General features: G+C 36.9%; 1 pseudogene; it reads left to right on the plus strand.

Annotated features, from left to right (window-relative positions):
- The first annotated feature begins 1,770 nt into the window (after positions 1 to 1,770).
- LOC101832376 lies at positions 1,771 to 2,259 on the plus strand (annotated as a pseudogene).
- Positions 2,260 to 15,495: the final 13,236 nt, after the last annotated feature.

Here is a 15,495-nt window from a genome sequence, read left to right on the forward strand (position 1 = left end):
CCATTGTTCTCTCTTGTTTCATCAAGTTCATTGTGTTGCGTAATTGTAACTGTGTAAGTATTAATCTAGTACTTGGAAACTGAGTCTGTTCAAGACTTCTGAACTACTTGTTAATCAACAGAGTAGGAAGACACACAAATCATAGTGCCTACTGATGATTATACTATAAATATGTTAGAGTTTCTGAAGAAGTTGTTGGAGTTTTGGTGAAAGCTTACTACTGTAGCATCAACACATTCATTGTTAGGAAACAAAGTCATTTATTACTTAATCAAATCTAAGGGCCATTGGGGAAGGGAAGTTGAAAATTTCTTTAATTCCATGTATATATGTTAAAGGAGGTGTGATAAGAATTCAAACACCAGAAGCTCTGCAAAATATGATTTATATGTTGTTTTAGGTTGAGAGGAACTGTTGTTCTCTTCTTATCACCCATTCAAAGTGTTCTGAACAAGGCTTCCTTCAGATACTGTGGATATCATGTTAGAAGGCAATACTGTCTTCCAAGACTCAAAGATAAAAGAGAAGCACAGATACAGCTGGTAATTATCAGCAGAAATACAGTAAAGTGTCCAAGAAACTAAAATACTATTAATCCATCCAAAAACTGCTGTGTGGTACCCTGGATGGGGAGGTTGTCCTGTATCTTGAAAAAGTTGATCAAGACTAGGTGTTTACTCACATCCATTAGTCAAGTCCAGGCATCTGGAAAATTAACAGGGTTGGGCTCAAGCTGTAACACTCTCTGGCCTTGCAAAGTTATGTTTCTAAAAGACTGTGGGGATTACCTGACTCTAGCAGAACTAAACTGAAGACAGAGTAGATTATACATAACCAGGCGATGAATAACAATGGATGGCCAACTTACAGGTGTGTTATCTGTGGTATTTAGATTGTTTGCAGACAGACATACACATGCTGACAGTGAAGCTGTTGGCTGAAACAGGGTGAGGTTTCCAGTTTACTGTTCAAGAGTTAAATGTGAACGTATCATTTGCAATCCAGAGGAGAGTTATGTAATGTTTTCTGTTAAAGTGTTCAGGTCTGTCATTACTAGTCAACAATGCCATTAAACTGAGGAATTGTTGGAGATTGCAGAAAATGGCAGAACAGTGGCCAAATATGGAGGATCCCAAACTCATCAAAAGGTACTACTCTAGTAGTCTGTGATTATGAAAGTGCCTCCATCTTCATATGAAGGCAGAATTCCAAGTGGTGCATCATGTTGGGATCAAGGTGTTATACGTGCACCGATGTGTAGTTTCATGTTTTGTTCTTTATTAAGCATGGCAAAGGCTATTAAGTCTTCCTTTTAAATTTCATGAAAATGGTGCTGTTTGGTCATTTAAATCTCTGTGTTTTAAATTAAAGTAAACACTGAAAGCCCCCAAAACATGAATATATGGTTTTTATCCAATTAGAATTATTTCAATGAGGTAAATATTTAATTTCCCTTCTCTGTTAAATATTCTCTGACAGAAATATCAGATCAACTTCTATTAATATAGTTGACAATATATTTTTGAAATACCTCAAAAACATCATCTATAATTTCAAACCTTTAACAAAGTGCAGTCTTTGGAGGCATGGTTGTGGTTTGACCTTAGGCATCTAGGGAACATGACATGTGCTCAGTAATAAGAATGACTTGCAGCTGTGTCCAGCCCTAACTGGTTCCTAACAATTTGCATGCACTCACTGCACAGCATTGAGAACTTCTTCATATGCCAGTAACATCCTGGGCCATTGCCATTGCAGTCAGGACACAGCATGGATTTGAAGAACCCTGCTCAGCTTCTAGTGCTCCTATTGCTCTGGCTTCCAGGTGAAAAAAAATGGGAATATCTCTGTTACACTGTGATTAGTTTTGATTAGAATTTGGGGAGGTCATTTCCTATGCCTAACAATGTGGGAATTTATTATGTCTCCATTCCTAGGTGCCAGATGTGATATCCAGTGACCCAATCTCCATCCACAGTGTCTACCTCTCTGGGAGACAGAGCCACGATTACTTGTAAGGCCAGTCAAGGCATTAACAGTTATTTAAACTGGTACCAGCAGAAACCAGAGAAAGCTCCTCAGCTCCTGATTTATTTTGCAAATAGATTGGCAGATGGCGTCCCATCAAGGTTCAGTGGCAGTGGGTCTGGGACAGATTATTCTCTCACCATCAGCAGCCTGGAGTCTGAAGACATTGCATCTTATTTCTGTCTGCAAGATGATGATACCCCTCTCAATGTGACACAAGTCATAACATAAACCTCATGAAAGAGAAGTGAGAGCCTGGGCTGCCCAGCTGTAACTTCTCCTGATTCACCCACTAAAACTCTTCCTCATATGTCACAGAATCTTTCAAAGCTACTGGAGAGCCATTTGTTTTTATAGAACTAAAGTTCTATAGATTTGTAGAACTCACAAGAGAGTAAGAAGTCCTATATTTACCCTAAATACCATTCTTTCTTTCATCTCCAATTATTAGGAATAGCAATACATTTCTGTCTTAACTGAGGACACAGTTGTTCGCTGTGAGGAATCTGAATTGTACTACCAGTTGGAACATAAAAAGAAGAGTGAAAGCTTCTATGAACATTCCAGCACATGTTCTTTAAAATCAGAACTGAGAGAACTAGACAGTAGAAATGTATCCTGTTTTTCTCACAAAGGATTTAGTCCATGTGCAAGAGGAAGGAAAAACTGTCTAACCAAATTCTCTGATGTATCTGTGGGGTACTGATGCTCTCACCTGTCTGCACCACTTCAGTTATGTTTCTAATGGCTCCTAGTTCAACTATTTGCTTACAATTATCAAATAATATTTTAAAATAATCCATATAACTTTTAATCACACTGTGAACTGGAAAATAGGTTTGCTTATATGAAATCAAAGGGGGGGGATTGTTGTCTTAAAAGGGCTCCATTCTGTGTTGTTGTTGTTTTTTAGAACTCCTGTGTGGGTAAGATGTATTTCTTGTCTCTTTTTGTTGTTCCATCCATCTACTTGTCTATATGTGCACAAATTGTACACATAGACTATATTATTGTAAGTTAATACAAAAAGATCATTCTAGTTATAAAATATGTCACCTTTTTAGCCTTCTGATTGTTTTAGCTATCATGTCCCTTGACTTTCTACATGAAATCTAAACTGAGTTTATTATCTTTAGAAATTCTTTTAGGAATATGAGTTACATTACATTGACTATATGTGCAAGTCTGAGATGACATACATGTTCATGGAACTGTAGACAATGCCCAGTGGTAACCAAAAGGAAGCTGATTACCTTGAAGATGACCTGGGTTTGATTCTTCACACCCACATGGTGACCCTCAGCTATCTTTGACTTCAGTTCCAGGGACTTTTGTAACCTGTTCTGTCCTCTGAGGGTACAAGACATGCACATATTTTCCTTACGAAAATGCAGGTAAAACATTCGTTTTTATAAAAATATTCATATAAAGTGGTTTACATTGTGAACACTGAAATGTTCTGTTTTCATTTGGATGCTCAGAAGAACGAGTGGGTTACACTATGAGCCTTTAATCCTTACAATCTTTCTATCTCAGTGAGTATTTCATATCTTAATTTCTTAGTTATTTTCAAAGCTCAAACTATGTGGTAGACATTATTATAGTTATGATGCTTATAATTGAAAAAAACCTTGAGTCAGCATAGCTAGTTTTTAAACTAGGAAACCTCAGATTTTGAGACTTCTAGTGCACACACGTGAATAAGATCCACAAGCAAACAGATAGACAGATTACATATAAATACATAACCTCTATATATCTGTTCATACATGTATTTATTGGTAATTCATGAAAGACTGACAATCCTTAGAAAAATAATTAAAGTTACTATATTATATTTTGCTACATGTTATCATATTCAATTATTTATTCCATTATATATTTTATTTAAATTAGAAATATGCATGATTCACGTGTCAATCCCAGCTCCCTCTCCCAACCCTCCTCCCTTGTTCCTCCCCCAGCTCCACTCCAGCCCCACACCAAATGCCCAAGCAATTCCCCAGAGTGGGTGAGGCTATCCATGTTGTATCTCCAGAGTCTATCATTTCATCTGTTATAGGGCCTAGGCCCTCATCCATGTGTCCAGGCTGAGAGAGCATCCCTCCATGTGGTATGGGCTCCCAAAGTTCATTCCTATGCCTTGGTAATCACTGATCTACTATGCAAGGTCCCAGAGATTGTCGAGGACTCCTCACTGACACCACATTCACCGGGTCTGGGTGAGTCACATGCTGGCCCCTCAGCCAACAGTCTGGGGTCCAAGAGCTCCTCCTTGTGAGGTCAGGTGTCTCTGTGTGTTCCGCCATAATCTTGACACCTATTATTGTCACTAGTCGCTCTCTGAAAATAGTTTCCAGGAGTTCAGTACACTGTTTATCTGTGGGTATCTGCGTCTCCTTCTATCAGTTACTGGATGAAGTTTCTAGAATGGCATATAAGATATTCTTCAATCTCAATATCAGGGAGTAGCAACTAAGGTAGTCTCTCCACTATTACTTAGTTTGCTAAGTCGTGCCATCCTTGTAGATTTCTGCAAATCCCACTAGTGTCAAATTTCTGATGAAACATATAATGACTCCCCCGATTATGGTATCGCTCATCCTGCTCTCTGTTCCTCCTTGAACTCAACCTTCCTGCTCCCCCTAGGCCTTTCTCTACCCTCCTCTTCTCCTCTCTCCTTTTCTCCTTACTCTCTCGCCTCCCCCATGCTCCCAATCAGCTCAGGAGTTCTTGCCTCATTCCTTTTCTCTAGGGCATCAGGCTTATCTCTCTTGGGAACTTCACTATTTCGAAGACTCACTGGCAATGGGATTTTAGGCTGGCACTCCTCTGATCCATGCCTAAAATTCATACATGAAATACGACATACCGTGTTTGTCTTTTTGTGGCCTATTTACCTCACTCAGGATGGTTTCTTCTAGTGCCATCTGTTCGCCTGCAAATTTCAAGATTCCATTGTTTTTATCCGCTGAGTATTGCTGCACTGTACTACTCTATCCACTCATCAGTTGAGGGGCATCTAGGTTGCTTCCAGGATCTGTCTATTACAAATAATGCTGCTATGAAAATAGTGTAAAAGACAACCTTGTTGTATAAATGTGAATATTTTGGGAATATGCCTAAGAGTGGAATTGCTGGGTCTTGTGGTAGACTGAGCCCCATTTTCCCGAGGAATCTCTGTACTGATATCCAAAGTGGCTGTACAAGTTTGCACTCCCACCAGCAATGGAGGAGTGTTAACCTTTTTCCATATCCTCTCCAGCATAAACTGTCATTGGTGTTTTTGATTTTAGCCATTCTGATGGAAGTGAGATGATATCTCAGTGTTGATTTAATTTGCATTTCCCTAAAGGCTAAGGATGTTGAGCACATTCTCAAGTGTCTCTCAGCAATTTCAGACTCCTCTATTGAGAATTCTCTATTTAGTTCTGTACCCCAGTATTTAATTGGATCCTTTGATGTTTTGGAGACTTGCTTCTGGAGACTTTTTGGTAATTTTGGAGACAAGACCTCTGTCAGACATGGGGTTAGTGAATATCTTTTCTATTCTGTGGATTGCACTTTTGTCTTGTTGACTGTGTCCTCTGCCTTACAAAAGCATTTCAGTTTCAGGAGGTCCCATTTATGAATTGTCAATCTCAGTGTCTGTACTACTGGCATTATGTTCAAGAAGTGGTCTCCTGTGTGAATTTGTTCAAGGGTGCTTCTCACTTTCTCTTCTATGAGGTTCAATGTGGCTGGATTTATGTTCAGGTCTTTGATCCATTTGAATAGAAGTTTTGTGCATGGCAATAGACATAGATCTATCTGCAGTCTTCTACATGCCAATATCCAGTTATGCCAGCACCATTTGTTAAAGATGCTATTTTTTCCATTGTAAAATTTTAGCTTCTTTGTCAAAAATTAGGTGTTTGTAGTTGTATGCATTAATATCAGCGTGTTCAATTTGATTCCATTGGTCTACCTGTCTATTTTTGTGCCAGTACCGCACATTTTCCAGGAATATAGTTCTTTAATAGAGCTTGATGCCAAGGATGGTGATGCTTCGGGGCCTTGCTTTGTTGAACAGGGTTGTCTTGACTATCCTGGATCTTTTGTTTTTCCATATAAAGCTGAGTATTGATCCTTCAAGATCTGTGAAGAATTGTGCCAGTATTTTCATTGTGTTTGCATTGAATCTTTAGATTGCTATTGGCAAAATTGCCAATTTTACTATGTTAATCCTACCAATCAAAGAGCATGGGAGATCTTTCCATTTTCTGGTATCTTCTTTAATTTCTTTCTTTAAAGATTCAAATTCTTGCTGTACAGTTCTTTCACTTGTTTAGTTAACATTATCCCCAAATATTTTCTGTTGCTTGTGGCAATTGTAAAGGGTGATATTTCTCTGATTTCTTTCTTAGCCCATTTATCACCTGTACGTAACAGGGCTACTGATTTTTTTGAGTTAACCTTGTATCCTGCTACTTGCTTAAGGTGTTTTTCAGATGTAGGAGTTCCCTTGTTGAGATTTTTGATTTGCAGATCATATCATCTGCAAATAGTGAAAATTCCTTTCAAATTTGTATCCCTTTGATCTCCGTTTCTTTTCTTATTTCTCTAGCCAGAACTTTAAGTGCAATATTGAAGATCTACGGAGAGAGAGGACAGCCTTGTGATTTTAGAGGAATTGTGTTGACTTTCTCTCCATTTAGTTTGATGTTAGCTGTTGGTTTACTGTATATTGATTTTGATTTCATTATGTTCAGGTATGTTCCTGTTATCCTTGATCTTTCCAGGAACTTTAACAATGAAGGTTTGTTGGATAATGTCAAAAGATTTTTCTGCATCAAGTGAAGATGATCATGAGGTTTTTCCTTTGCAGTTTATTTATTTGCTGAATAACATTGATAGATTTCCATATGTTGAACCATCCCTTCATCCCTGGGATGAAGCCTACTTAATCATGGTGGATAATTTTTCTGATGTGTTCTTGAATTCGGTTTCCTTACATTTTATTGAGTATTGTCGCATCAATGTTCATGAGGGAGATTCGTCTGTAGTTCTCTTTCTTAGTTGTGTCTTTGTGATGCCTGGGTACAATGGAAATTGTATCTTCATAAAAAGAGTTTGGCAATGAACCTACTGCTTCTATTGTATGGACCACTTTGAGGAGTATTGGAATAATTTCTTCTTAAAATTTCTTGTAGAATTCTGCACTGAAGCCATCTGGACCTGGACTTCTTTTAGCTGGGAGACTTTTCATGACTGCTTCTATTTCATTAGGGTTTATAAATCTGTTTAGATTGCTTATCTGCTCTTGATTTAATTTTGGCAAGTGATAGCTATACAGAAAATTGTCCAATTTGTGAAGTACAGGTTTTCAAAATATGATTCTCTGGATTTCCTCAGTGTCAGTTGTTATGTCCCCCTTTTCATTCCTGATTTTTTTTATTTTCATGATCTCTCTGCCTTATCTTAGTTTGGACAGAGTTTTGTTTATGTTTATTATTTTCTTGAAGAACCAACTCTTTGTTACATTGATTCTTTGTATTGTTTTCTTTGTTTATGCTTTATTGATTTCAGCCCTCAATTTGATTATTCCCTGACATCTACTCCTCCTGGGTGAGTTTGCTTCTTTTTGTTCTAGAGCTTTTCATTGTGCTGTTAATTCTCTAGTGTGAATACTCTCCAGTTTGTTTTTTCACAGGTACACTTAGTGCTATGAACTTTCCTTTAGTACTGCCTTCAAAGTTTCCCACAAGTTTAGATAAGTTGTATCTTCACTTTTATTGAATTTTAGGAAGTCTATAAATTCTTTCTTTATTTCTTCCTTGACCCAGGAATGGTGCAATTATGTGTTGGTCAATTTCCATGAGTTTTATGGTTTCTGCAATTTCTGTTGTTGTTTAATTCTCACTTTAGAGCATGGTGGTTCCATAAGACACGGGGTTATTCCAATTTTTTTGTACTTGTTGAGGTTTGCTATGTTGCCTAGTATGTTGTTGATTTTAGAGAAAGTCACATTTGGTCCTGAGAAGAAGGTATATTCTCTTGTGTTTGGGTGGAATGTTCTATAGTTGTTTGTTAAACTAATTGGTCCTTAACTTCTCTTCTGCCTATTTGAGTTTGGTTTCTTCAACTTCTTCTGTGAAGCAACCTTGTTTCTTATCCAAATTTAAACTGAAAAATAAAAAAAAAATAAATACATATACAGGTTGGAGAGTTTTGATTTCCTTTCCAACCTTATCTCCACCTTGCCTGGGTGTTACTGGCAGGCATACTGTTAGGAAGCTGCTCTTCATGTATATCAGAGTAGATAGAGATCTATTGCTGGAATCCGGAGAACATTTCTGCAGATCTGGCTGTAAAGATAGGCATGCCTCCATCTGCAGGAGGCATCTGACTGATATGCTAACCGTGGACACTAAGCGGCCTCTACTACTTGAGTGTTAAAAAGAGATGCTCCAAAAGGGAGAGTCATGATGGCCTCATTGCACAGGACTGAAGCAGAAATAGAGAGACTTAGCAGACAAGGAAATTAAAAGCATGCTTCCTGGATTGTTTCCTCATTCCCAGATGACATGAGAAAATGCAGAAGATGTGGGGTAGGTTTCTAAACAGAAACCATAGGGGTGAGAAGGGTAAGGGGAGGACCAAGGGCCTTTCAGTTTTATGCCTCTTTCAACGTGAAGGGATGGAGCCATTTTTATTTTGTTTATTTATTTTCCCCCTTATCGGTGGCTTGGTCTTCTGGCTTTCCCTGAGGTTCAGATATTTTTTAGTCTCAGGGGATGAGCTCCGGTTTCCTGAACAACCTTCAGTGCCTCCAATATAGGACTCTTAATAAAAAGTAAAAATATTCACAATTCATGATTTGAGTGGTTCAAAGTAAATTGCAAGGAAACAGTTTGCAAATCAGCTCTTATTCAAGAGCAAAATGTAAAAAATATAAATGAGAACGAGTTTGGCTTTATTAAGCATAGAAATGGGACATTTAAATGAAATGTTGCTTTTGATTGATATGTACCAAACATATAATGTGTATTTAAGTATGTAATTTTAGAAATAAAATTTAATAGTGTTTTTCCTTCAAAAAATTGTTGATCTCCCTGTCTGTGCTATTGGTATTATATTCAGGAAGCTGTCTCCTGTACCAATTGGTTCAAGGGCACCACCCACTTTCTCTTCTAAGAGGTTCAGTGTGGCTGGATTTATGTTGACGTCTTTGATCCATTTGGACTTAAGTTTTGTGCATGGCGATAAACATGGATCGATCTGCATTCTTCTACATGCCAGTCTCCAATTATGCCAGCACCATTTGTTGAAGATGCTTTCTTTATTCCATTGTATATTTTTAGCTTCTTTCTTAAAGATCAGATGTTCATACGTGTGTGGGTTCATATCCGGGTTTTCAATTCGATTCCATTGGTCTAACTGTCTATTTTTGTGCCAATACCAAGCTGTTTTCAGGACTATAGCTCCATAATAGAGCTTGAAGTCATGGATGGTGATGCCTCCGGACTTTGCTTTGCTGAACAGGGTTGTTTTGGCTATCCTGGGTCTTTTGTTTTTTCATACAAAATTAATTATTGTTCTTTCAAGGTCTGTGAAGAATTATGCTGGGATTTTAATGGGGGATTGCATTTATTCTGTAGATTGCTTTTGGCAAGATTGCCATTTTTACTACATTGATCCTACCTATCCAAGAGCATGGAAGATCTTTACATTTTCTGAGGGCTTCTTTAATTTCTTTCTTTAAAGATTCAAAGTTCTTACTATACAGGTTTTTCACATGTTTGGTTAGTGTTTTATGTTGTTTGTGGCAATTGTAAAGGGTGATGTTTCTCTGATTTCTTTCTCAGCCCTTTTATCATCTGTATATAGTAGGACTACTGATTTTCTTGAGTTGATCTTGTAGCCTGCCACTTTGCTGAAGGTGTTAATCAGCTGTAAGTGTTCCCTGGTAGAGTTCTTTGGGTCATTTATGTAAACTAATATATCAACTGAAAACAGTGAAATTTTGACGTCTTCCTTCCCAATTTGTATCCCCTTGATCCCCCTTTGTTGTCAAATACAAAGACATCCACATTCGTTAAAGAAACATTACTAAAATTTAAATCACATATAAAGCCCCGCACAGTTATAGTGGGAGATTTCAACACACCACTCTCACCACTAGACAGGAATACCAGACAGAAACTCAACAAAGAAGCAAAGGGTCTAATAGAAGTTGTAACACAACTGGGAATAACAGACATCTGTAGAACATTTCATCCACATAAAAAAGATTACACCTTCTTCTCACCACCACATGGAACCTTCTCAAAAATCGACCACATACTTGGCAACATATAAAACCTCAGCAGTTACAAAAATTTGGTAACTCCATTCTTCTTATCAGACCACTATGCTTTAAAATTAGAATTCAACAACAACACAAATTGCAGGAAACCTACAAACTCATGGAAATTGAATAATGCACAACAGCACCATTCCTGGGTCAAAGAAGAAATAAAAAAATAAATTAAAGACCTAGAATTCAATGAGAATGAAGACACAACATACCCAAACCTATGGGACACTTTGAAAGCAGGGCTACAGGGGAAGTTCATAGCACTAATTGCCCACATGAAGAAACTGGAGTATGGTTATACTACAGAATTAACAGCACAGCTGAAAGTTTTAGACCACAAAGAAGCAAACTCCCCCAGGAGGAGTAGACCCCAGGAAATAATCAAATTGAGGTCTGAAATCAATAAAGTAGAAACGAGGAAAACAATACAAGGAATCAATCAATATCTACTTCATTTGTCACATATGCTTTTGACATCAATTCCTTTTTAGTAATGTGAATATTTTGTTACATTCTCCTTTGTTTTGTCTTTTGTGAAGTATGTTCATTGACTCCCTAAGTTCAGGCTATACTTTTCTCAGGAAATGTTTCTTTTCTGATGAATCAGTAGTTATTTTAATATCCATCAACCTGTTGATACTATTTTCCCTCAATGTTTTATTCCATGTACACAGACATTTAATGATTTGTAGATACATATCCATGTTAGTATTTTCTGGTTGTATGGAACATTTTCTGTCCATTAATTTGTTTTGGTTTGCTATCTTTGTGTGTTGATGAAATTTTAATTTTTAACCTGTAATTATTTAAATTTTTATAAGTTTATTGCAAACTTCTCTTGCGGTTAAATTATCTATGTTTTGTTTCTAGAGAGTCTGTTTTACCTTTCATTTCCAAAGAGTAGAAGAGTGTCCATAATAGCATTTTTTGGCTGGAAAATAACTTTTTGTGGTTCTTCCTTACTAGAATTTTTCTATATTACCCTATTATCTCCCATCTGGTATATTCTTATTAATAAATTAGTGCCAGCTTAATGGGATTCACTTCAATGTAATTTAGTCCCTCTCACCCATTTCATTTATTTTTGTCTTGAGATTTGATCTTTTGGAAAGGTGTTTGCACTGAATTTCTTTTAGAGTGTTTGTGCTTACGTGGCCTGGATGATAGATGGTCATTGATTAACTATATATTCTTTATGTTAACTTTCTCTCCTCCTTCTATAATCCTAGCAGTATGAGTTTGTATTCATTTACTGGTGTCCCATATACTGCCAATGTTGTTCATTTTTAAATTTTGTTTTATTTTATCCTATTATATACCTTGGAAATTTGAAAATATGCATAATTATTGTTTTACATTTTCAGTTTTACTCCCAATTATTCTTTATCACTAAAACACTGAAACTCTTACTTTCAACAATTTTCTTCAACTGTAAATTTTTTTTGACTCAGTGAGTAAGATTTCTTTGCTTGGATGCACATGAGTTGGTTCTTAGGTAGTAGACCACAGAAGCTTGTCAATTTCTTGTGCAATAATGACTATAACACTTAAGAGAATGATGCTGACTTTCTTAGAAGCCATTTGCTACAAATAGCCTGTTAGTGAAAATTAGTAACTCCTCAGGCTCTGCTTAATTCATGATAAAAAGTTGATAGATCCAGTGTTGTACAGGTACCTGCAGGAGTGGGTTCTTGAGTACAATGATCCTGTATGGAAACTATGGGATCATTTTGTCCTTAAATTCTTCCTATATGCTGTTTAAAATGTCCCTACAGCCTGAATGTAATAAACATCCTTTGAGGCTAAGTATAAACACACTATATTTCTCCTTAGCACTTTCAAGAGTGTGAGCTTCTACACTAAGTACCACCCACTACATTAAGGTGTTTCTCTAATGAAGGTTGATAATACAACTCATCTATAGGTATATACACAATAATAAAGTAAACAATTTGATACCATGTGTATTCAAGAAAAACACCAGATATAAGTTACCTCTTTTTTTGTTTTTTTTGACACAGGGTTTCTCTGTATTGTTTTTTAGAGGCTGTCCTGGAATTTGCTTTGTAGACCAGGCTGGCCTCAAACTCACAGAGATCTGGCTGCCTCTGCCTCCTGAATGCTGGGATTAGAAGTGTGAGCCACAAATGACCAGCATAAGATACCTGTTGTTTGTATGGCATCACTAGCCATGAATTCTGGAATGTATTTGGAATACCAGTAACTAGTTGGCTACCAATGAGTGGGTACAAAGCTAACCAGTAACCTCTAGGTTAGCCCTAATATGGAGATAATTGCAGCAGTTAGCACCATGCCAAGCAGATGGCCACTATTGTATATTATTAGTGCACATCTGCGCAGACATTTGATAACTTTTTTATGCATCAGGGATTTTCAGAGCAACTTCAACAACTGAAAAAGCTACTCACTCAGCCAGGAGGAGATTTTCAGTTGAATTCCAGTATCATTTCTCTACATTCTGAAACCAAAATATATAGTGTTATTTTTGGCAAATTTCTGACCTAGTTTTCATTGGCAAGCAAGACAACTGACAATAACCTGTATTGTTTTGTTCTCAGAGTTGTTTGCCCTTATGAGAGTTCCTATGTATATTACTAGGATCTTTGTATTATAGTCTATGGTTTCAGGAGGAGCATTATCCACCATGCAGTGTGCTTCATTGGTCATTGATTCTCTCATTAAAATAGAATAAGAAAGTAGTTTCCTTAGGTATTTTTTATACACAGATTTTCAGTTACTCTATATCTTTTTGCCAATATTTCTTGCCCTATCCTCAAAGCTGAAGTATAAACCAAATTAACCCTTTACCACCTAAACTTGGTTTTTGGTAATTTTCTTTTACAGCCAAAGAAACCACAACTAAGACATATGACTAGCCTAGTGTAGGTTCTTAGACTCCACCATTGCTCATCCACGATCTGTCAATGTGTAAGTGGCAACAATTGTGCACAGTATGTGTCTATGAGTATAGATATGTGAATCAGAGAGAAACTAGAATGAAAAAGGATTCTATTCTAAGAGTTCACTACATGTTATTTCTGCAGTACGCTTTGTGATTTTAAGTCTCTGTATTTTACTTTTATTGAATATTTTTGCTATCAAATACATTCAGCCAGAATATTCATTGAACCCAAAAATATTATAAAAGATCTATAAAATCTTAAAATATGTTTGATCCTAAAATTCTTGCATTATAGAAAGAAGATTAGACATGGCCTTGACTTTTGCTAAACCCCTTCTATTATGAGATGATATGAACCAAAGCTGTGAACATGATTAGTGGGAAATAAAGAATAAGAAGAAATAAATTTAAATATTTTGGGTTGTTATATGCACTTCTAGAACCTTCATCCAGTGACTGATGGAAGCAGAGGAAAACATCCACAGCTAAACACCGAACTGAACCCCTGGAACCCAGTGACAGAGAGGGAGGAATGATGATCAAAGGGGTAAAGAATGGGCTGGTGAAACCAGCAGTAACAGTTGGCCTGAACAAGGAGAGTTCTTGGACCTCAAACTGACAGCTGGGAGGACAGCATGGGACTGACCAAGACTCCCTGATTGTGAATGTCAGTGAAGAGGCCTGGACAATATATGGGGCCCTGAAGAGTAGATCAGTATTTATCCTTGGCATATAAATGGAATTTGTGTGTCCATACTATAAAGAGGGATGCTCTCTCAGCCTGGATTCTTGGGGAGGGCCTGGACCCTGCCCTGAAGAAAAATGACAGACTCTGGATATTAACTAGATGGAAGGGAGTGGGGATAGGGTGGGAGGCTGGGAGGAATTGTGGGAGATGCAGAAATTATGGAGGGAGAGGGAGCTGGGATTGACATGAGAAGCAAGCTTTTTTCTAAAAAAGTGTAATAAAATATAATGAAAAAATACTTTGTTATGTCTGTATATTAAATAGCTATTTTATCTTCTTATACTCTTAGGATTCAGTGGTAATATCATGATAACCGACCATGCTCACTCAGCCAGTTGACCCTGGAGGAACTATTTACATTTCTGCAGGTTAATCAGGACCTCATATAGATTAATGGAAACACAACATATACTAGTACGTGATGAATCCACAGAAATCTCACAAGCTCTTCAACTATAGGCTTTGCAACTGGTTTTTTGGCATCAAAGTCCAATTCGGTATCAGTGTGTTAATGACTAATTGCAGATGAGTAGAAACTGAATTGCTTGGAAGTTTACTGTTGCATGCATGCTATGTCTATTTCTATCACTGTGACACAAACTCCATGGAATCAGATGGCTCAACGTATCCATGTACATCAATTCTGGTGAGTAGTACATGAGATTGCCAAGTATATATAGGAGGATCAGGCTGAAACATCCAGAGAGTAGGTTAAATTTGAGAATGGTAGACCATCCTTGCCTCTTCCTTTTGAATGACCTGCCAATATCTACATTCACAATCTGCAACATGAAGAGTGTGCAAGCATCTACAGATCATCTGAGCATGAAGACAAAAAGTCTGACTATATGTCTGTTCAAATCCTCATTACCTTGAATAAATATAATGACAAAATTTATTCATAAGCATAGTCACATTGCTGGAATGTAACATGACTAATGCTAGCCAAATTTAAATATAGATAGAGATGTAGATGAATAATTTATGGTGTTTTATTTTTATTTCTGGTCAAGTATTTTTATATGACAATAGTTTACATGAAATTATTTGATGCAACTAAAATATTATTCATCTTTCCTCTTCATTCTCTCCACTTCTTCTTCTCTTTGTATCTATATCTAATTGAAAGCTTCCCTCTAAGATGAGACCATGTAATGGGATTGTGAGTGACACAGGTTGTTTATGTATTACAAGCCCTTGGAGGGACGCTAAGTATGAGGGAGCACGTCAAATAAAAAGAAATTAATGGAAATAAACACTAGTTAGAGCATCTTTGTCTAATTGTGGTCTAGTCCGTTTATTCCTTCTTGAGCCTTGTGGTACTGGCTCAATGAGATATGAGAAGACTTTAGAGCTGGTCAAAAAAAGATGCTCATAAAATGGATTGGTTTATATTTGTGGGCTACTTCATACTATGGAATAGATTAAACTCTGAATCATAATATGTATTAGTTTATA

This window comes from Mesocricetus auratus, unplaced genomic scaffold (genome assembly GCF_017639785.1).
Source record: "Mesocricetus auratus isolate SY011 unplaced genomic scaffold, BCM_Maur_2.0 Super-Scaffold_100676, whole genome shotgun sequence".
Taxonomy (NCBI): domain Eukaryota; kingdom Metazoa; phylum Chordata; class Mammalia; order Rodentia; family Cricetidae; genus Mesocricetus; species Mesocricetus auratus.